Source organism: Pocillopora damicornis, chromosome 10 (genome assembly GCF_964200805.1).
Source record: "Pocillopora damicornis chromosome 10, jaPocDami1.2, whole genome shotgun sequence".
Classification (NCBI taxonomy): domain Eukaryota; kingdom Metazoa; phylum Cnidaria; class Anthozoa; order Scleractinia; family Pocilloporidae; genus Pocillopora; species Pocillopora damicornis.
The window spans coordinates 2,811,367-2,833,275 of NC_142679.1; the positions used below are offsets into that span (position 1 = coordinate 2,811,367).

Below are 21,909 nucleotides of genomic sequence, written 5' to 3' on the forward strand. Positions count from 1 at the left end.
TTTACCTGGGAGGGAGGAGGGTAGGGTACGGCTACACGTAAGCTAATTCCTTCTTGTCGTGGCCGTTAGTCCGTCCGTGAACATTGTCATCATTCGTAGCGGCCTCATATGCAAACTTTGTTGTAGTAACTTGTGTGGGAAAATGGCTGTAGGCAAATTTCGGAGTTGTTGTTTTGACCTAAAATTTACTCCTTGCAACCATCACTCAGTCACTTCTTTCCTCTTCTTCTTTCCACTCCTGTTAACTTTATGGTAAGTCCGCTAGCGTCTAAGGCTTTCGCATGTTCAGTTTGAATTCTTGCATGGGAAATTTTAACAGTCTGCTGCGAACTGACGTGTATTTAACCGACAGCCAAGAGCTGAGGCCAGAAAGTTTTTATTGGAGGATGAAAAATCGATTGAAATTAAGACTGCGTGCATGAGGTCTCAACAACGGTTTAAACAAATTTTGCGCACACGAGGCGCTCGGATAAATATACTTTGGAGTGCGACAAGCCGTCTGACATTTCAGTATTTTTAGGCTTTGTTTCTAAACCTTGTTGATCCGGAATCTGAATGCTCGATCACTAAGAAATTACGATATCGATGAACTGTATTATGGAATGATTAAAACCACCTCGTTTTTCAGAAGCGGAAAAGGAAAAACAAACGCTTTGCGTCGGTAATTTGCTTCGAAAAAGGTGATATTCCGGATGAAAAGAGGAAAACTTATGTTTTTGAAGAATGCATTAAAAAAAAATAGGGAAAAGAAAAAAAAAATTTAATAATTTGCTCCCACCCGGAGTCGACCCCTCAGCCTTTCGCTTATAGGGGGAAGCACAATCCATTGCGCCAAGCACACGTTGCATTGATTTTAAGGTGTAAATTGCCATTATATATTACGTTAATTCCTTTTCTGACTCTATCAGTGGCCCACAGCCAGTTTTATTTTCACGTTTGTTTACATCGTTTGCAAGTGGATGCTTTTCTAACCCTTAAGATCCCTTAGAGTTTCCGCTCTAATATTTATGCATCTTTTTCTCATTCTAATCAATATCGTCACCAAATTCAGTGCGCTCAAAATTCTTTTTCAAGTAATATTATGAGAATCACAATCAGAGCTGTGTCAAAAACGTTACGAACTCAACGAACAAATTCTACGTTGCCGCTTTCCAAAATCTGTCCAGCCGTTCTAGTACAGTCTATTCGTGCCAAAATTCAGGATGTCAATTCTAAACTTTTTAACCATTTGCACCAAATAAGGCCCAAAACCTCGACCAACTTATCGGTTCTCAAATTACCAGCGACTCGTCGCCTGAAAGCCTCAAAACTGTATTTACCATTCCAGAAAAATTTTACCACTTTCCGATTCAGAAATCACCACCAATAGCGTATCCCCACCAATAGCGTAGCTTCATTTTGTGACTATAAACCCATACACAATCCACAATTCCTCCAATCGCTCTGACGAAGGGCTAGCTCGCGAAACGTTAGCCTTTCAACTCTTTACGGTGGTAAATTTGCGTTATCAACTCAGTTGATAATACTAAATTACCCTGTTATACTCTCCCACCAACGCAGCACCACAGTTTCTATCGAAACTTACCCCCTTTATTCATTTGCTTCTCTGATAGTCGAGCTCAATTTCATCAGGGTAGTGGTAATTTTCATTTTTAGTTGCACAATCGTAACTTTTATCACAGCATTCATTAACCTTTTTACTAAGCGCTATGCCTAGTTCTGGTAGCTTTTTCCGGTTTTTAGTAGCAGTTTTGGATGAAGTGGTAACATGTCATGGCTGCACCGCTGGTTTCATGAGTCACATCACCCCCTAATTGCTTCCAGCCATATCACCTTAAGCTTTGCAAAATGAATCCTCATGGGTTTGCGTTGAGTTTAAAAGACCTTTTTAACTAAATGCGGCGCTTGAGAAAATCCACATATGGAGAAATGTGCCTTGTAACAGGATATTTGAGCCTCTTTAGAGGATATTTGAGGCCCAGTGTAAAAAACAAAGAGCACGGTAGACTCGTGTACCCATTGGGTGCTTATTTTTAATAAGGTGTGCGTGGTGTTTAAATTAGCCAGCTATTATACCTGTGTTTAGAGTAACGGTAAAGAAATGCGTTACTCTCTTGGACTCCAAGTTCCACTTCTTCTCAAAGTCGCTATTCACTGAGCTAAATCACCAAAATTGTCGCCGGAAATGACATTTTGGTCGGAAGAAATAGTTACTTTGTACAATTTTAACGTACGAACTTGTAATACGCAACTTAGAGGAAAGCTGCAAAGTTTTGTGAGCAACACGACGAAATATAAATAATATTTCATGTAAACGATTGTCTCCTTTGACGTCAGAACGTAAAAACTAAGTTATAAAGAAGTTTCAAGAAACTTCATGACCGCCCAACATAGTCGGGTCGCCAAATTAGTGTCTTGGGTTGCAAATGTAGTTGCCAAATCTTTTGCAAGTCGTCATGATGAGAAATTGGTTGCAACTTAGAGCGTTGTTATTCATGAAGTCAGCACTCCAGGCTGCGACCGTTTGGAGCGCAGTGGCGACTGAATAAACATTTGGCGTAAATCTATAAGTCGGCAACCTCTGTTGGGCAGTCATTAAGCAAGTTGTTACGTTTTTATAAGAGAGTTTGTATGGTTTGAAGTGGGAGCGGATAATGTACTTTCGTGACAAAAGTCCTCGTCTTGCGTCGCTTTCTTCTTAACCCTTTACACCCTCACATCAAAATGAATATTCTCCATACTATTCCCAATACATTTCCTAAGATCCTAACAAGGAAAAGCTGTCTAACAACCTAAAGCTTCTTTTGTTGGTGATCATTTCCTTTATTCTCGTGACGTTAATGTGGGATTCAGGGGTGATATTGTAAGGAGAAACTAGCTGGTAGTCACTCTAAGAGGTTAATGGGTTGATTCCTCTTTCTCCTTACTTGCCTAAGTATACTATGAACCTCGAGATTTTACGTGAATCATCATAAGCGAATGTCAACCATATAGCTGCTTACCTCAAAGAAAAGTGGCGCGCTCAGCGGTCAACCATCAATAGAGCTGCTCGACGTTAACCGTCAAACGGTTTAAAGGTCTTTCAAATCTCCTTATTCGAACCCTTTGCGAAGAGTTCCAGATCTCGAAGAATTTTTCGACTAATGAGCCAGTCTCTAGGTTTCAAATAAATCGTGTCATTTTCGATGATTTTCGCCTACACGGACAGTTTTAAAATACAGTGGAAACCTGCATATAACAACCTTGAATTTAATTTTGTTTTGATCGTTAACACGATCGCGTGCCCGATGAAATATTGCATGACAACCGGTAATAATCACATTGACAGTCTCTGATCTGCGAGAGAGCTGGTCTCAAATTAGCAAAGGAAGTGTTATGATGTATATGAGGGAATTTTTTTTTTTAACTTTTGTGTAATTTGAATTGAGGAAAAATGAATGAACCTTTTCACTGTGCTGCTTTTGGTTTTTGTTTCTTCTTTCAGTTAACACCTCAAGAGCAGAAGGAAGAGTAGAGGTCCAGAGTGATCAAATGCATGTGAATAATTTTCGTACTGCCCTCAATTCAAAGTGGCAATTTGGGCAGGTATTATTTCTTAGGAAAGTAGTACAAAACATACAAGAGCCATTAATAAGATAATTTAATTAAATACCAGAACATTTTTTCCTACGTTTATCTTAAAGCTATTTTATCATCAATTTTTTATTTCCATTGGTTTCCGAACACCTTGAGATAAATTCATCACTATTGAGCCTTCAAAATCATTAACTTGGGTTAGGTTTACAAAAATGAGTGCTTTTTCTCTTCCTTTCCTTTTCTCCAACTGCGTCTCATTTTTTCATTGGTCAATGTAATGACACTAACCTGCTACATCCTACTTCCAACAAATTTTCATGAATTCTCGTTTAGTCTAAACAGATTACCTCTCAGATGATCTTTGTCTAACAACCAAGAAAAAGGTAATGAACCGCTTCGGAACTATCTCTAAAAAAGATACAAAGATCCTCTGATAGTTCCGAAACGGTTCATCACCTTTTTCATGATTGTTCCTATACTAATCAGTTTTGGAAAGCTTTTAAAATAATTTGGTTCGGGGTTTCTAGTGAAATTGTCAAACTCACTCTGTAAGATATTTTAGTAGGTAAATTGGATGAAGTAAGATTCAAATTACAAGTTAATTATTGCCAAATGAGACATCTGGACTAGCCGTAATGAAGTGTCAACCAGAATATTGATTTATTTAAGGGATTGGTCAATATGAAGTATAATACTGAACGATATAATGCAATTAAATACACTGCAGAAGAGAAACTTCAGGCCTGAGGTAAATTTTTCATTAATAATGGACTTCCACCCATCAGAATGACTAATTATACGACTTACGTATGTAATAGTAGGAACTAGTTTAAGTGTATGTTTGTACTTACTTAATAAAATGAAAATGCGAGAAAAGAGTTGAAAAATTTATCTCGCCCTAAACATGACGTACCTCACTTGAAAGAAAGGCGCACACTGGACAACCAAAAAGAAGATTCCAAGAAAAATTTTCCACTTTTAATTTAATATATATGTATATATATACATTTATATAAGAAGCTCAGTTATGCACGCATTCTGATTGGTTCTCACTTATGATGACGTCATCATTAAAACTTTTTTAATTCTTTATTATATAAAACAAATAGATTCCAAGTTGCTGTGTGTCTGTTCAGTAATAGATCACAGAGGACGTCAAAATGTGGTAGGAACATCAGTGACACACTTGGCTGTGCCTCGTGTGCCACTTTTTTGTTCTTATCACATTTTGACGTCCTCTATGATCTATTACTGAACAGACGCACGGCAACTTGGAATCTATTTGTTAAATATATGTATGTCTATATATATATATATATATATATATATATGTATATACACACACACACACACACACACACACACACACACACACACACACATACATACATACATACATACATACATACATACTTTTATTGATGCTCCCTAGAAAGGGTTTTTCAGCTAAACACAATACAATTACAAATACAGATTTAAATTTAAATTAATTAAGAATATAAATGTAATTATAACTATAATAAATGTCAAAAATATTCTAAATGTAACGAATATTCTAAATGTACAGTGTTGTTAGTAAATCTGCTTAATAGTTTCCTTAAGAGAATAATTTTTATTGTTAGGGGTCTGCCAGAGACTGTTCCCCTTTTCTATATTTTAATTCCACTGAGGGCATTGCAACAATAACATATAAGACAATTAATGTACCCACAATTGTGTTAGAAGTGTATAAAATCATAAATATAACATCTATTACATATATGTTGTTGTCTCGACTCGATTACAATTTAAGAATGTACCACTGCATCCAATCAATACTGGAAAAACAAACTGCTCCTGTTTCAATGCTGAATGATGCCAAATGCATTCCAGTACCCGTAATGGAAATTAAATTGTAAAATTTCCTCTTTAAACTTGTATCTCATAATTCCATTCTTCCTGTCGTCAACAATAAGTTTTACCACCCCTTTTCCAGCTCCTAGCTCCTTTGTAAATGCTTCGCAGTCCTCAAATTTATTGAACAAAGCACACAGTCTTCTCATATTTGTGAATGTTATTGTCACTGAACCGGGTTTCTCCGAAACATCTACACCATAACTTGTGCGATTTACGATCCCTTTGTTTAATAGACTGAACACTTCCTGCGGCATCGGAACATCGAAACAGATCACCCAAGGATGGATTTTACTCATCCGTGGAGTAAGGCGTGTATTAATTCCATTCTTAGCTCTTATCATTGTTCGTTCCAACATTGGATATACATGACTGATTTCATGCTCGTGTCGATAGCGAAGGGGACCATATTTTCCTTTCACAACAGCTTCGGCCAGTTTCTCTAGTGCGTTAAATGTCTCATCTAGATCTTTCAACTTGTGAACATTTGAAATCTGGCGTTCGAATTTCGATTTCTGCCGCTTTAATGCTCCTTTGATCCCATTAAAAAGTTCTTCTTGGTCAGGCTCACTTTGGGACGCCATTTTGATTTGTTTGTGTACATGGGCCCAGACCCTGCGCGGCCGAAAGAGTTTGAAAGAGTTTGAAAGAGTTTGAAAGAGTTTGAGGTCAAAATTTCCAAGCGTGTTGCTAAACAACTCTATTGTAAGATATCAAAGAACTGAAGTGAAGTGTCATGGTTGAGTTGACTGCTTGTGGCGAGAGCGTCACCATCCATGACAACAGTTCTGTCCTTTGAAGGACGCAATGGCGAAGTGAAACCGAAGTTTAAAATTGACTTTTCGGCGATCTTGTTTGACTGAAGGTACGTTCTACTATGTGTTACCTTAGTTGTAAAATTAACATCGAAGAGTCTTGTGTAGCCTGTGCAATGGCTGATTCTTTGTTGTTTACAGGGCGACGGAGGGCACCAGCACCCTAACGACAGAACCTTACACGACGGAGGGCACCAGCACCCTAACGACAGAACCTTACAAATCATTACAGCCTTTCTCGAGATCTCGCTGCAAATACACAGCTTTCTTCTCATCTTCTTGCTTCCCACCGTAAAGCGAAAGCTGACACGAAAGTTCAAAGCGTTCGAAGTTCAGAATCGATCTTGTTCATCGATTATCATTGTATGCAACGAAGGTATGGCGCATATTCATGGTAAGCAAACCGTGCCTTAATCACTCTTACCTTTTACACTATCACTCTCTTGTCTCTGTTCTACTCGTAAGGAGTTAAATAGTAGAAGTGGTGGGTGGTTGAGGTATAGATAACAAGTAAAAGTCCATTTATATCTTATGTACATATGATGTACATAAGATACATATGCGTAGTACACATATCAGAACAGCTTACCACGACACATCTTATTATGTTCCTTCCAATTCCGGTACTTTTCATCATTTTATATGAATGTCTGCCTTTGCGAAGAGAGTTTATAACGTGACCAGTATTCTTTTCTCTTAGCTCCCGACGGAACTGTTAAACCACAAAAATCAAGAAGATCCTTAAATAGATCCTTTTAATCAATTCGGTTAAACTGAACACTGTGTCTTTCTGAAACACGAGCTGCTAGTTATAAGGTGAGTTATACAGCGAAGTTAAGTACGTGCGACCTCGTGAATGGACCTAAGAATTTGATATCCTAAGATTACCATAAGCCACATGCTACTAGGTCTAAGTTATCCTATCGTCGTCCTATTCCACTTATCAATAATATGAAGTGAAAGTCACTTTGGTAATACTGTTAACTTGTGAAACAACGTCTATGATAAGTCTGCTTTTCGACTGAGCATAAATTAAAACAAGTTGAAATCTAGATTACAACAATACCAATCAAAAACAACGCTTTGCGCTCCAACAAACTTCACCTTCTAGAAAGGCATGCTTGATAACCATCTTTTGTAGAGCCCGCTTTAAAGACTCCATGAAGTCTAAGGGTCAAAAGTTTTCTTTGTACACGTTCACTCACGTAAGTGAACAATTGAAGGAGTCCTCACCAACAGAAAGAATTGTGTTTACATAAAAAGTCTTAGATGTAAGATGTAAGATGTTAGATGTAAAGGAACAAAGCTTAACTTTTATTCCTGGAGGCTCAAACTTGTCTGCCAAGTGAGAAAGGTCAATAGATGGCTGGGTTAAATTTTAGAATGATTTATGTCCTTTGAAATTTTCTCCTACGAGAGTGATAAAATCAATGTGTAAATTCTTGACTTAACGTTGGAGCCAAGTTGTCTCTGGATCCCCGTTGTCGACTTTCCTGAGCGTTTCCAACTGTTAACTTATATCTACAGTTCCTTGAGTTTGAAAATACGAATTACAAGCCCATTCCCACATATATAAATCTGTTTTTGCCAAAAATTGAGATGATCCAATTTGCTGTGTAATCGTACTCCTTATTATCAAAGCACGTCACGGTCATTCCATTCTTTTGAGTTGCTCACATACTTGAATTGGTCTTCCCGTTTCACCGATGTAGATTTTGCCGCATTCACAGGGAATTCTGAAAACCATGCTGTCCTGTCTAACCGGATTGACAGTGTCCTTTGGTCGTAATAAATGCGATCTGAGTGTCGTGTCGAGCCTGAAGTCTGCGCGAACGCCTTGTTGTTATAGGCAACGGCGAAGAGGCTCTGATACACCTTTTACACAAGGCAAAACCGCTGCGGATTTGAACTGCGTCACAGGCTTTCTGCTCAGGGAGGAGTTTCTTGTTTTTGCAACCTTCTGTACAAAGGAGGAGGGATAACCGCTAGAAACAAGAACTGATGACAAATGTTTCTTTTCCTCGGAGTTGACTTATGGTTTTGTCACGAAACGCTTCGCCCGGTTATGCAAACACCTAACAATATCGCGCTTTACTGATTGAGGGTGGTCTGAATCACACGCTAAGTACTGGTCAGTGTGAATTGGTTTTCTGTTGACACTGGTGGTCAGGCGTCTGTCTGAATCCCTCGTACCTGACGTGTCGAGAAAGGCGATCCTGCTGTTTTTCTCAGTTTTCATGGTGAATCGGATGGTAGGTTGCTGGCTGTTGAGATGCTGTAGGAAATAGTGGACATAACTGCGATCCAAGATTGCGAAGGTGTGGCGCTTCCAGATCTTGGGTTTCTATGTTGTAGATTCTATTGCTTATTCTTCAAACACCTCAATGTAGAGGTTAGCAATCAGAGATAACCGCGGAAACCGGGCTCCCCATGGCTGAACCCTCTCGCTGCTCGTAGATCGAACCGTGATACAGGGAGTATGTGGATCTCAATACGAAGTCTAAGAGGCCTGCAATTTGAGCAGGTGTTACCGTCGTGCGGTCTGCAAGGCTGGACGCGGCTTCCCTCTAAAATAAAGGAACATGAGAGGGATATACGTTTAGCCCGTACCCAGACCTCGGCCGTTTCTGAGCACGCCAACAAGACTGGCCACCGCTCGCTTTGGAACGAAGTAAAATTTATTGATCGAGGCTCACACTGGTACACTCGAAGAGTCAAGAAAGCTACCCACATAAGACCTCACTCTGGTACCATCAACAGGAATTTCTGATGCGTGGATACCAACGATCAAGAAACATAAAGAGAGACCGGTACTACAGCAGACCGCCGAGGGAACAACTTGGAGTAAGACAACTCGGAAAATCAGTACTAACCGGAACAATGGGATCGAAATCCGCCAATCGCATTAAATCGCCGTAATACAAACAGCAACGCATTAGCAGTCGACCACATCGCCTGATAAAGACCAGCAGTAAGCAGTCGAAACGTCGTGATCTACATCTTAAGTGACTACATCGTGAGACAAACGATTAAACGGTTTATTATTAAGTCAAGGAAGGATTCTCTCAGAAAAGCTGCAATCAAAAGAAAGATGCGTGAAAAAAAAAAGGCTTCAACGAGATTGAACTACACCTCCCAGATACTGGCAGGGGCTACAACCAGTTGTGCCACAAAGTCATGTCTTAGGACCAAACCAAATTTTAGATGGTTCCTCTTTCTGGTAAAGGAGTTGGACTGTAATTAAAAGAAATAAATGATATTTTGACCCACCAATGAAATATAGGGAAAAATTACCCTCAAGGGTGAGCAACAATTTAAGAAACTAACGAATAGATCAGACATGTTGATCAGTACTTTGATACCTACTGTAAAGTCAAGCCAACAAAGATCAACATGGAAGTCACCAGTTATTCAGAATGTTCAAGATCCACAGAAAATGTCCTTAGCCTATGCCTTGTTTGGCTATACCTCACCAGAACTCTTTGATTGTCAATATTTTACAGTAAACCAGTCAATATTTGTTGTGCCAAAATGTTACTTCCAACTGGCCAATAAGATTTAACAACTGACAACATGCAAACCAATCAAATTCAAGGAAAAGACTATATGAAAAGTATACTAAGTTGTTGCTAAAGTTACAGTATCACAAATCAAGCTATAGGCCAAATAATGTGTAATTTTTTTTCTTAAAACACAAACAATCCATCAGTAAGTTTCCTGCATTGTGGTGTCAGCCACAATACTGTTACAGGAATAATTGGGTTAGGGATTAAGATTGAGTGAACACTTAGCATGAGTCTAATTTGGATTTATGAGCACTGTAATGATCACTTGAGCTTTGCTTGTTAGAATATCAACTTTAATCGGTGAAACTCAAATCATATTAACTCTACTGTTTCTTTGCTGTTTAAAAAGTAAAATCTAAAATTCAAGCTTTCGCCGATCAAGGCATTATCAGGGATGAAAAAATATTCGTGTGCGCTATATATATATTTGAAGAAAGAGTAGGTTGAAATGTCTAAAAGATGTGACTTCCGTATGAAAACTGTAGAAATAAGCTGTGAATGGAACACAAGGCTCCAATAATGGACTGTCTCTAGACAAAGGACCTCTAATTCTAGATTCTAGATTCTAATGTGAAATGCTTCATAAAGGCGTAGATAATCAGGGTCGTTTTCACTCATAATAATCTTGACGCCAATGCCTTTATATTCTTTGTTCTGGCAGGAATAGAGATGTTTTTTCATGGACGAGTTTTCATTATTGAGATGTTCTTTTACAACATGAACAGATTATTAAGCACAGTTAGTGTTGGATTGTAGGAGACAAAGTCCTATTACCAAATAGTTGTATAAATAACAGACTGCAAGAAAAATTTCTTGGTGAATAATTTAATGCAAAATTTTAAAACCATAACATAGGTTTGTGCATCAAACTATTTTAATGTAAATTTTCATCGCTACATTGTTTTGGGCAGAAATTGTGGACATGCAACGGTGCACAAGCGAATTACAGACGAATGGATGCCGAAAGCTTTAACTTAAACTTGGTAAAGCAGAAATGGAACAAAATGGAAATAATGAACTTAGGCTCACCTCATCTGGAACAAGTACTGCAATATGACTGAATCCGGTAAAATTTCCGCACAGCCCCATACTATTGTAAAACAAATCTGTTTTCCCAGTGGCGATGTATTGTTTTTGTCATTGTTTTCTCTATCCAAGAACTGAATGTATAATGTAGTATGGGGCTGTAAAGAAATTTTACCCTGAATCCCTTCAAATGTTTCTTCTGCTTTTGTAACCAGTTCCATTTAACGTAAAAATCCAACTGATCCTGCTCTTCATAGATGTTCATTTCCGATGCTTAGTTCACATAACACTTTACCTGTGACAGATTCGAAAAGCCGGAAAAAAAGCTTGGCCTCAAAGCCACGTTTTGATGTGCCGTTAAAAAACAACGTAGTCTGGATATCCGAAGGAACACTTAGTTTCCCTCCGTGTTAGTTTTAACGTTGTTAAAGGAAGCCGCATCCTGATGTGCGGGCTCACAACTACGTGATAGACTTGTGTTGTCGCATTGCTTTGCAGCATTTTTTTCCAGTTGAAAGTGTAAGCCGAGCAACTTCCTCGCCAAAGATTTTACCTAAGTTCTGGCTGATTAATTAGTAAATTATTGGAAAATAAATGCCTCATTGGCAAATTAATTTTTCTCCATAGTCTATATAAGCTCTAAGAACTGTCCGATTTTAATTTTATTTACTCGCTTCGCTTCGCCTTCTTCAGAGAGTTGCGCGCGATATATCCGCAATTTCCTGTTGTCTTGATTTCTTATAGAAAGTCCAATTGTAATCAATCAATCAGGAAGGGGGTGAAAGGTCCTGTGCATGTTTCACGCACATCAGAAAGTAGAAATAACGCATCACGAAAATAGGATAATTCTCATATCGCGAAAAGCAAAACCTTCAAATTTCACGGGGTCTTAAGGTCATATTTTCACAGGACACGGAAATGAAAAACACTTAATCTTGCACCAAAAAAAAAACTCCTTTCCCCCTCAATCAACCCTAAAAATTATTAAGTTCGGTTAGTTTTGTTGGGAAAACGCGCTGCATTTCTGCCCAGGGTATAGAATAATTCTTTACAATTTTGTGAACGATTTTTATTATCCATACATTCGTAAAGTTTGTTATACATGTGTTGAAGATGTGACCAACAAAAGTACGACCCTTTGAAGTCGCGTGAGCACAAAGTTTCCCCCAACCGTACAAGTATCCGCTAAATTTTGAGCCTTTTCGGAATCATACCTTGGTTAGCTTTCAGTAAGTCAGTGTAATGTTGTCATGGAAACTAGTTCCATGACACTCCTTCCAACAGTGCCCGTGAGTTTCTGTTGAGTTGTATATGTCGCATGATCTATGGAGAGTATCGTGGCCATCTGACCTGCTGATCCAATTGCTGGTTTTCAGTGTCACGCCATTCAAAATAGATCAAAATAAAAAATAAAAACCGTTCAATCGATTTAGTCTAGAATCTGGAAATAGAAAGAAGCTAGATATGTAAAGACTCTCGCCAAGATTCAGGTCACAGCAATTTTTCTTACGGAAGATATGAGGAGAAACGTTTTTCCCAAATTTATAGAGATTTGTATGGAGCCGCCATGCTGGTGCCTACCTAGATGGGCACCAACATGGCGGCCGGAAACCAGCAGAAACATCTGTCACTGAGTTTTGCTACAAAAGCGTGAATTTATCTCTCTAAGAACTCATAAACGTAACAATAATACTTTATTCTAATACAAGAACTGTTCAGATAGCTGAATTTCCCTAAATAAGTCACCTTTTACCTTTATCTTTATACCTTTATAACAACTTTATTGGGTACGTCTACGGATAGACGGACGCCAAATGGGTTAGTGCAGCGGGACATGGAGTCCCATACGGGGCACTACCCCTCTTCATAACAGCTCTCTCGCTCGTCATGTAAAGGCCACGTCACGCAAAAGCTTAGAAATTCAAGAGTAGTCTATCACTAAACCAAGAACCCATTTGGAGTGAAAATTTGTCTGATTATTAGTTTTTAGCTGCTCTAATACATCATGAAAGTAAAATCTCAGAAGGATCAATAGTTCTGAAGTCTGAAATTTAGTGACGTCACGTGAAAACCAGCAATTGATCCAAAGCGGGCCGGGCCTGACGGGAAAATTCCGCCAGTTGCCCGAGCCAATCAGATTGCAGAGTTTAGTGAATTACTTTAGTCACGCGCAGTAGATAGAAGAGTAATGTTAGAGCAAAGAGGTATTCGTCTAAGCAATGGAGTTCAACCTTTGCAAACGAATTTGGATAAGGTTAACTGCTGATCCACTCTTTTCCAGGAAGGTAATTTTAATGCCAAAGGAAAAATGGCGACATAAAACATAAACATTCGAAATTTTTGTGCGACGCCATAGAGACCGAGTACCACTGTTGTTGCACTGATTCAAACCTTGTGTTTGATGTTTTGAATCATTGTTCATTCTTACCCAGTAAGTTTTATGATTGTAGGTGAGAGAAGAGAGTCTAAACGTAAAGGGTGATTGTTGTTGTTATTGTTGTTGCTGAAGGTCAAAACCAACTGTAAAATGTCTCAACAGAAAGAGTTTTTATACACTCAATTTAACACTCGTATTGACTCGAGCACGCGAATTTTCGAGGTTATTTTATGATTGTGTTTCTACTGAATTCAGTTGTGGGGATTTAGCTCGACTGTGTTGATATACACACACTTATTGTAGTTTTGAAATAATTTTTTGCATCCTTGCTTTCTTTCTTGTCCTTTTTTTCCTTGTAATTTTTTTTCCAAGAGTGTTATTGATAATTTATTTTTTAATGTTCCTCTTTTCTCTGGTTATTGAAACCTTGATTTGTGTGTGAACTGGTGATGATATTTTGTCATCTTTGCAAACATTTATGTTTCTGAATGTCTATCCACCTGAAAGCTTTGGAAATATGTTGTGATGATAGATTACTTCTGCAAAGTAAGCAAATACATATTCACACTGCATCAGACTGCAACTGAGGAGGATGGTTAATTTTTAAATTACTGTTTAACTAGCTTACAACAATATTATTGATAAGAATGAAGCAAATCATTGTCTTTCTCAAAAAGCTATAAAATGAATTTAAGAAATCTTTATTGCATTTTAAAAATACATAGTTACTTACATAACAAAAATATAATGTTGCAAGACTTGATCACTTTCACATAGAAAGAAAATACATATTTGTGCTGCATCAGACTGTAACTCATTAGCTCACTGCTAATTTAAAACAACATTGATGATGAAAATGGCAAAAAACACTCTCTTTCTCAAAAGCCATAAAATAGAATCACATCATTCTTGTGATACAAAAATACTTTAATTGCTTACTATATAATAAGATCAAAATTTTATTAGCTAAATTGATCTCTGCTTTTACAGTTCAGGTTGAGTCACCTATTTTGGTAAAAGAATCAAAGAATTTTTTGTTAGGATCATGCTTGTTGACCCTTTAACTCTCAAGATATAATTGTCAATTCTCCCCTCTAGCTGCTACACATTTCCTTGTAAATTAGTTGGAAGAATTGGGTGTTAGATCAAGATATAAACCTCTAACTGATAAGTTTGAGTATTCTTAATACCTGTTTGCTGGATAATATACAGATATTACAGGGAGAAGTTCCATGTTAATCACTTCTGGGAGTTAAATGTTAAGCAGATCTACTCTAGGGATGTGTGGTCAGTGTATTGGGGAATGGTAAAGGGGCAAGAGTGTGCTGTGTTGCTTGGGTTTTTTTTGTAGGAATAGAAACAGGGTTACTCTGTCATGAGGGAAGAATCTCCAGTCTTGCTGTTGATTGAAAGTTTGTCAAATGAGCCATGTGAACTTAAAAGGTGCAATATTATTCAGGCACTTCATGTCTGTGAACTACATGTATGAATAATGATATTGATTTGTATCATAACCATATCTTACCTTGGTTTTTTGTGATAGCCAGATGGCTATCATTTTCCTGAAATTAAAAAATTAAGAATAGTGGGTAAATTCTTAACTAGTTGAGGACTTGATGTAGATAAGGGAGTTAAGGGGCATTTCTCAGAGTAAACCAACGACAGTACAAAGGAAGTTGGAAGACTATTACACAGTCCTTGTGGCTCATCATCCCTTCTTGCATCATGTAGATTGTACAGATCTAGATCCCTTAACCCTTTACACCCTAACATCAGTTTTCATATTCTTCATACTGTTCTCTGTACATTTACTCAGGTGCTGATGAGGAGAATTTGTCTAACAGTCAAGAGTTTCTCTAGTTTGTGATCATTTTCTGTATTCTCGTGACATTAATGTGTGAACCACTAGTTATAATGTAAGGAGAAATTAGATGCTAGTCACTTTTAGGGGTTAAAAGGATAAGGATATGGTAGACCTTCAAGGGCCAACTTTTTTTATGTAAAGCTCAACATTTTTATGTCAGCTCCAGTTCTTGGGAGAAAGTTTTGTGAAATATCAAAAGGTATGCGAGTTATTTACAAAAATATATTTCAAACTGAATTCTTTAGCCTGCCAAAGAGTGAATAGCCAATTGTAACATGCCATCTGTTGCCTCCCAATACAATTTGGGTCTATGCAAAGCAGTCAGAAAGTCAATTGTTTTTCTCTGAAGAATCATAAATACGTTACTGTACAGTTCAGCTGGGATGTACATCCAGCATACAGTAGGAAATTTAGTTAAATTTTCTTCACTTACATCTTACCTTAATTTATTTTCATTTTCTGTTGGCTGTAAATGGAGAATGAAACATGAATTGAAATCTATGTACTTGATTAAGATCCAAGTTGTCAATATCCAAGTGCTTATGGTCTTGGGTAATTACTGACTTTTCCTTTGATCAATGTGGTTATTTGTATTTCTTTACTGACAGGTTTAATTTTCCCTTTAATTTTGTGTGATGCTGTCTGTCACTTAAAACACTATACAAAGTCAAAAGTAATATTCTGTATGATATCAAAATAAGGATTTTAATTCCCCTGCCAAGTCAGGATGCAAAGGCTAAGGGTGTTGTTTCATTCACTCAGTTACATAGTTACAAAGCCTCTGTGACAAGTAATTGTAATTATCCTTTCCTTGTAGTGGCTTATAAGTTTTAGGATGAAAACATTAATATATGTTTGAAATAACCAACTTGGTCCTTTTACTTCCATGAGTGATCAGGACAGAATTTCTCCTTACAATATCATGACAGTATTAAGCAGAAAACTAATGAGAATTTAAAAAACTATTATTGGGGGATTATTAGTTCAAAACCAAATTCTCTGAACCAACATCATAAGAATCGTAGAGCAAAAAGTAAGAAGAACCACTAATAAGATCTTTGGAGTGAAGGGGTATGAAATATTTTGAGACAGTTTATTATTGTTTTTCAGTTTTTACCTCTTCAAGATGTGAAATTGGATTGTGAGATGTGATCCACCAGACCAACTCATCCCTTGGAGGCCTAGAAGAATGTAGGTCATGGAGGACACAGTAAGTACAATTGCCATGTAAATTATTATTCTAGAAATTAAAACTCTCATATTTACACCATTGGTAGTTATACATGTAGTTACAGTTAAGTTATATCAAGTCAGGACATATTTAACATAAAAATGCAAGTGTTTACTAAAAATGTGGGAGGTCTGAAATTCCATAACAGAAATAAAAGCTGTATAATTGTATTTGGCGATAATCTGTGTTGAATGAAACAACCTTTGAAAAAGCATGGATTGATTGCCATGAATCCTCAAATTGGCTGCTCCATGAATGAGGACTCTGCATATTAGGAGAAGAATTCAAGTGTAGGCCTCCCTTCCTACCCTCTACTTGATTATAAAATTATCTAATGCAGTCAAATCTGTGTTAACCCTATAACTCCCAAGATCTGATTGTTAATTCTCACCTCTAGCTTTTACACAATTCCTGGCAAATAAATGAGGCGAATTTGCCTGATAAGGTTGGGTATTCTCATTAGTCCTTTGCTGGATAATATATTGATATCGTGGGAAGAAGTTTCATGTTAATCACTTCTGGGAGAATGGGGTGAGGTGACTGATTAATACAGGTTGACTGCTAAATAAAGTTTTCAATGAAGAAGGGTGATAATAAAAAAAGGATCAAAAAAATGCCATAATTGACCACTTAATTTACTAATAATTTTCATGAAAAATTACTCAGTTCTGGTTGGTTAACCCTTTCACTCCCAAGATCTCTTAAGTAATTCTTCTTCTGAATGACTGCCATACAATTCCTATGATTTTAGTTCTGAGAATTTGTTATTGGACTAGCAAATAATCCCCTAATTGATATTTCATCAATTGTCTGCTTGATTTTATATGGATATTGTAAAGAGAAATTCTGTCTTGGTCACTCATGGGAGTCAAAGGGTTAAGATAAATGCAGTTTTCAGGTAATTCAATGCAGAAGAGGGTTGATTTAGTGCAGAGAAGTAACAAACCAGACTGAACAATTCCTAGAACTGTTTAGCTGGACTTTAAACTCTTTTATGGGCAAGTGCAATTTGTGGCTTTTGAAAAGTGTTTATTTATTCCAAATTGCATGAGAAAAATCATGTGATTACCTTTACAAACATTTTCTCAAAAATACTACAAACAATGATTTTGAGAGAAAAACTTGAATTGAATTTTACTTGAACGATTATTCTTAGTTTCATTGAAATGGTTCCACTTAAACCCTTTGCACCCTAACATCAGTATCCATATTCTCCATACTATTCACCATACACTTCCTAAGGTGCTGTCAAGGAGAATTTGTTTGATAATCAAGAGCTGCTCTAGTATTTCCTCTTTTCTCATCACCTTAATGTTTGATTTAGGGCTGATATTGTATGGAGAAATTAGATGCTGGTCAGTCTTAGAGGTTAAAGGGCTAAGTGACCATTCAATACAGGTGAAAGACAATACAAACAGACTATTGGGACTCACTCAAAGGTGACCATGACCCCTTCATAGATATTACTACTCACTAGAGGTGAAAATTACCATGATTGATGGTAAACAAATTGGTGACTTTGACAACTGACTGCTTAATACAGGGTGATTGCTTAATACAGGTTCGACTGTATGAAAAAAACAATACCATCTGGTGTGAAGATATGTTTGAATGTTTGTTTTTGGACTCAGTTTGTTCTAGAGGCAAAATAATGTGCAAGAGCAAAGCTTGAAAAGGCTCTGTCCTCTTTAGTTACAATTTCAATACTAACTTCGTTGTGCTGAACTAAGGTTGCAGACTGAAATCAAAAATATTTGAAGGATTTGCAAGTAAATAGTTTTTCTGGGTGAATGTACATGTCATGAGGCGTTAATTGCTGAATGTAAGATTTCACTGGGGCCTCATGATTAGTGTGTTGGACCTTGAGGTTAGTGGTGTGAATCTTAGCCCAACTCTGTCAGTGTGTTTTTGGTGTCTAGAGTAAGACAATTCACTTGTGCAGTGCTTCTTTATACCCTTAGATATCCAGGTGCATCTAAGAAGTTTTTTGTACGTACAACTTTTAATACTTTGACAGACCAGTGATGGGGACATAAACGAATATCAACTAAGAGCTGATGTTTGAGAACAAAACACCTTTTCGTGAATAACTTTACAAGAAATGGTTGAGAAATCAATATGCTCAGACAACCACAAGACATAACTACATTTGTATTGCTTTGAGGAGTTATCGATATCAGGGAATAAGTGACAGTAACTATTTCTTCGCGATGTTTGGTGTTGCAAATAACCCTCTAAGCTATTTGTGAACATAAGGCGCAGTCTCTGTTTCCTTGCGCTTATATTAGAGCAAGCAAGTGGATTGCTTGTAAATAGGAAATCAATAATATCTACTTACGTTTGGCGTTGATTTCCCTGAAATAAATTGAGAACAACAAAATTTGTAAAGACTTGTTATGACAATTACTCTTTACATATTGTAAATCAAATATTTCATTTCCTCAGGTTTCTAAGTGCACCTTAGAATCGTTTTATTTGCGCCTGTAACAGTGTTCAAAACCTTAGGGACAGGTATTTTGATATCGTGTGGCAAACTGACGAGTATATAATCAGACGTGTGGCAGACAACAGAGGGGAGCTTAGTGTTCAATGGCTGTACTTTTATTGTTTGGATTGCTTTTGCGTGTACTAACTACTCACCGTTTCTCTTTGATCCATGTCTTCGAGACTTGTGCTGAAAAAGAAGACGAGTTTGTGAGAGCCTAATCTGTTTTTTAAAGGCAATTGGTTCGAAGGGCGTTGTTGTCGTCTTCTAAGATCTGACGAAGGGCTAACGCTCGAAACGGCAGCTTTTAAACTCTTTGCGTTGGCCAATTTACGCTATTAACTCAGTTGATAATACTAAATTACTCTGTTAAATTTAATGGCTTTTTAAAGTGAAGTGCCAATTCCTCACCTATTTGCTTGAAGTATAGTTGACGTGTTCCTCACTCAAGGAAATGTTGGAAGCGCCCAGATGAATCAGCCTTTTGTCTTGCATGCGTATACAAGTCACATTGCGATTGGCTAAGTTATCAACCTCTATTCTTATTAACGTTGCATTTTGACAATACCCCAGGTTTTGAACGCATGCCGGACGCCCAGGATTTCATTACGTGACCTGCATAACTCATGCTATGTTTGTCTATACGTGCCACTAGAACGGCCTTCAACTAGCAACCTAAACCGTGTTTCTTTGACAATTTGCTGGCCGTTTCTTACAAGGTCACCGTCTTTGGTCGGTCTGGTGGGTTACAGGAATCCCTGACCCACCAAAGGTAAACGGGAATCCTGTTCTGTGTTCCCAAGCGTGCATTCTCGATTCGTTCGTAGCAAAACCCAGCAGCACCAAAATGAGAGAATTTCGCTCGATCATTTTAGGTGAAAAAAAAGCCAGCTTTGAGGAAAGCGGAATGAAGGTTGCTTGAGGCCGGTTACTTTTCCCTATTCGATTTTACCTTTAGCATAACGCCTGAAGGCTGACCGTTACGTTTTATCGGGGCGACTCTAAAAGCCGGAACGGAGGAATGGCGGAATGGCGGAATGGCGGAAAATGACCCCAAATCCTAAAACATGGAACGGCGGAAAAAGACCCCAAATCCTAAAGCACGGAACGGCGGAAAATGACCCCAAATCCTAAAACGAGGAACGGCGGAAAATGACCCCAAATCCTAAAACATGGAACGGCGGAAAATGACCCCAAATCCTAAAACATGGAACGGCGGAAAATGACCCCAAATCCTAAAGCACAGAACGGCGGAAAATGACCCCAAATCCTAAAGCACGGAACGGCGGAAAATGACCCCAAATCCTAAAGCACGGAACGGCGGAAAATGACCCCAAATTCTAAAACACAGAACGGCAGAAAATGACCCCAAATCGGAACGGAACGGATGTCAGGGCATGTTGCACAAATTTTGTACAAAGACACCAAGCGCTTGGCTCATTTATCCTCACGACGATAACGCGCGTGACTAAAATTACGTGTTACTAATTATTTTTCTTTTACTGAGTGGTATAAATAATAATGAACCATTATGCATGAAAGATAGCTGCGTTTTCGCGTTGTAAACCTGTTTAGTTACCTTTTGTTATGCAAAATTTGCAATGAGTTTTAGTCGCGGCATAAAAAGTCGCAGCATATTATTTATACCACTCAGTAAAAGAAAAAAATTAATAACACTTAATTTTAGTCACGCGCGTTATCGTCGTGGGGATAAATGAGCCAAGTGCTTGGTGTCTTTGTACAAAATTTGTGCAACATGCCCTGACATCCGTGCCGTGTTTTAGGATTTGGCCATTCCGCCATTCCACCATTCCACCATTCCACCATTCCACCATTCCACCATTCCACCATTCTACCATTCCGCCATTCCACCATTCCACCATTCCACCATTCCGCCATTCCACCATTCCACCATTCCGCCATTCCACCATTCCACCATTCCACCATTCCACCATTCCGCCATTCCACCATTCCGCCATTCCACCATTCCGCCATTCCGCCATTCTGCCATTCCGCCATTCCGCCATTCCACCATTCCGCCATTCCACCATTCCACCATTCCACCATTCCACCATTCCACCATTCCACCACTCCACCACCATTCCGCCATCCCACCATTCCACCATTCCGCCATTCCGCCATATCTATCGCTTTCTGCTGCTCTTCTTGAAAATGTCTCTATCCCAGAAGTCACCCAAACTTACCTTAAAACCTCGTCGTAGATCGCTGTTGTCTGAAAAGTTGACCATGAAAGCATTTTGTTCACCATCTTGTTCGTTAATATGAAAATAAGTTACCGATTCTAGCCAACCGAATTGACGAAGTAATCGACAAAAGGAGTTAATCAATAAAAAATTCACATATTTTCATGCAAAAGAGTGACCTCACAAAACTCGATCAGCGTCCGTCCGGTAGGGTACGGCTACACATAGGCTAATTCCTTGTTGTTGTGGCCGTTAGTCCGTCCGTGAACAATGTCATCATTCGTAGGGGCCTCATATGCAAACGTTGTTGTAGTAACTTGCGTCGGTAATTGGCTTCTAGAATACCGTTTTCTGTTTTGAAAAGGGCAACATTCCGGATGAAAAAAGAAAACATGCTTGTGAAGAATGCATTTAAAAAAGAAAGTTTAAGATCTTGTTCCCGCCCGGAGTCGATCCCTCACCCTCTCGCTGTCGGGGGAGATGCACAATCCATTGCCCCAAGCGCAATGTTTGGATAGGGTTTTAAATTGTTTTAAATATGACGTTTCGAGCGTTAGCTCTTCGTCAATCGCTCTGACCCTTTCATAATTCCTTTTCTATCGGTGGCCCACATCCACCGATAGAGTCAGAATATTTATGTACCTTCTTTTTCTCATTCTAATCAATATCGTCACCAAATTCAGTGTGCCCAAAATTCTTTTTCACATAATATTATGAGAATCACAATCAGAGCTGTGTGTCAAAAAGGTTACGAACTCAATGAATAAATTCTCCATCACCGCTTTCCAAAATCTGTCCAGCTGTTTTAGTACAATCTATTCGTGCAAAAATTCAGGATGCCAATTCTAAACTTTTTAACCATTTGCACCAAA

The 21,909-nt window shown here is 38.2% G+C and overlaps 1 protein-coding gene and 1 long non-coding RNA gene across 21 annotated transcripts in view; one reads left to right on the forward strand and one right to left on the reverse strand.

The window, feature by feature from the left end:
* The window catches only part of LOC113683640 (uncharacterized), a 60,924-nt gene that overhangs the window by 31,452 nt on the left and 7,563 nt on the right, over positions 1-21,909 (forward strand). For 9 of the 20 annotated variants that reach the window (XR_016180147.1, XR_016180145.1, XR_016180144.1 and 6 more), the window contains one exon: positions 3,485-4,452. The exons of 9 other annotated variants lie outside the window; for them this stretch is intronic. The gene's annotated coding sequence lies outside the window, so the exon portion shown is untranslated. Of the gene's footprint in view, positions 1-3,484; positions 4,453-13,046; positions 13,162-16,225; positions 16,328-21,909 lie in introns of those variants that run through there. 2 more of the 20 variants (XR_016180165.1, XM_089183852.1) reach the window with 2 other exon arrangements.
* On the reverse strand, positions 13,838-14,904 carry LOC149038461 (uncharacterized). The gene is made up of 2 exons (XR_016180170.1): positions 14,779-14,904; positions 13,838-14,258 (listed from the first exon to the last, which is right to left on the reverse strand). It is a non-coding gene; the product is annotated as an uncharacterized LOC149038461 (long non-coding RNA).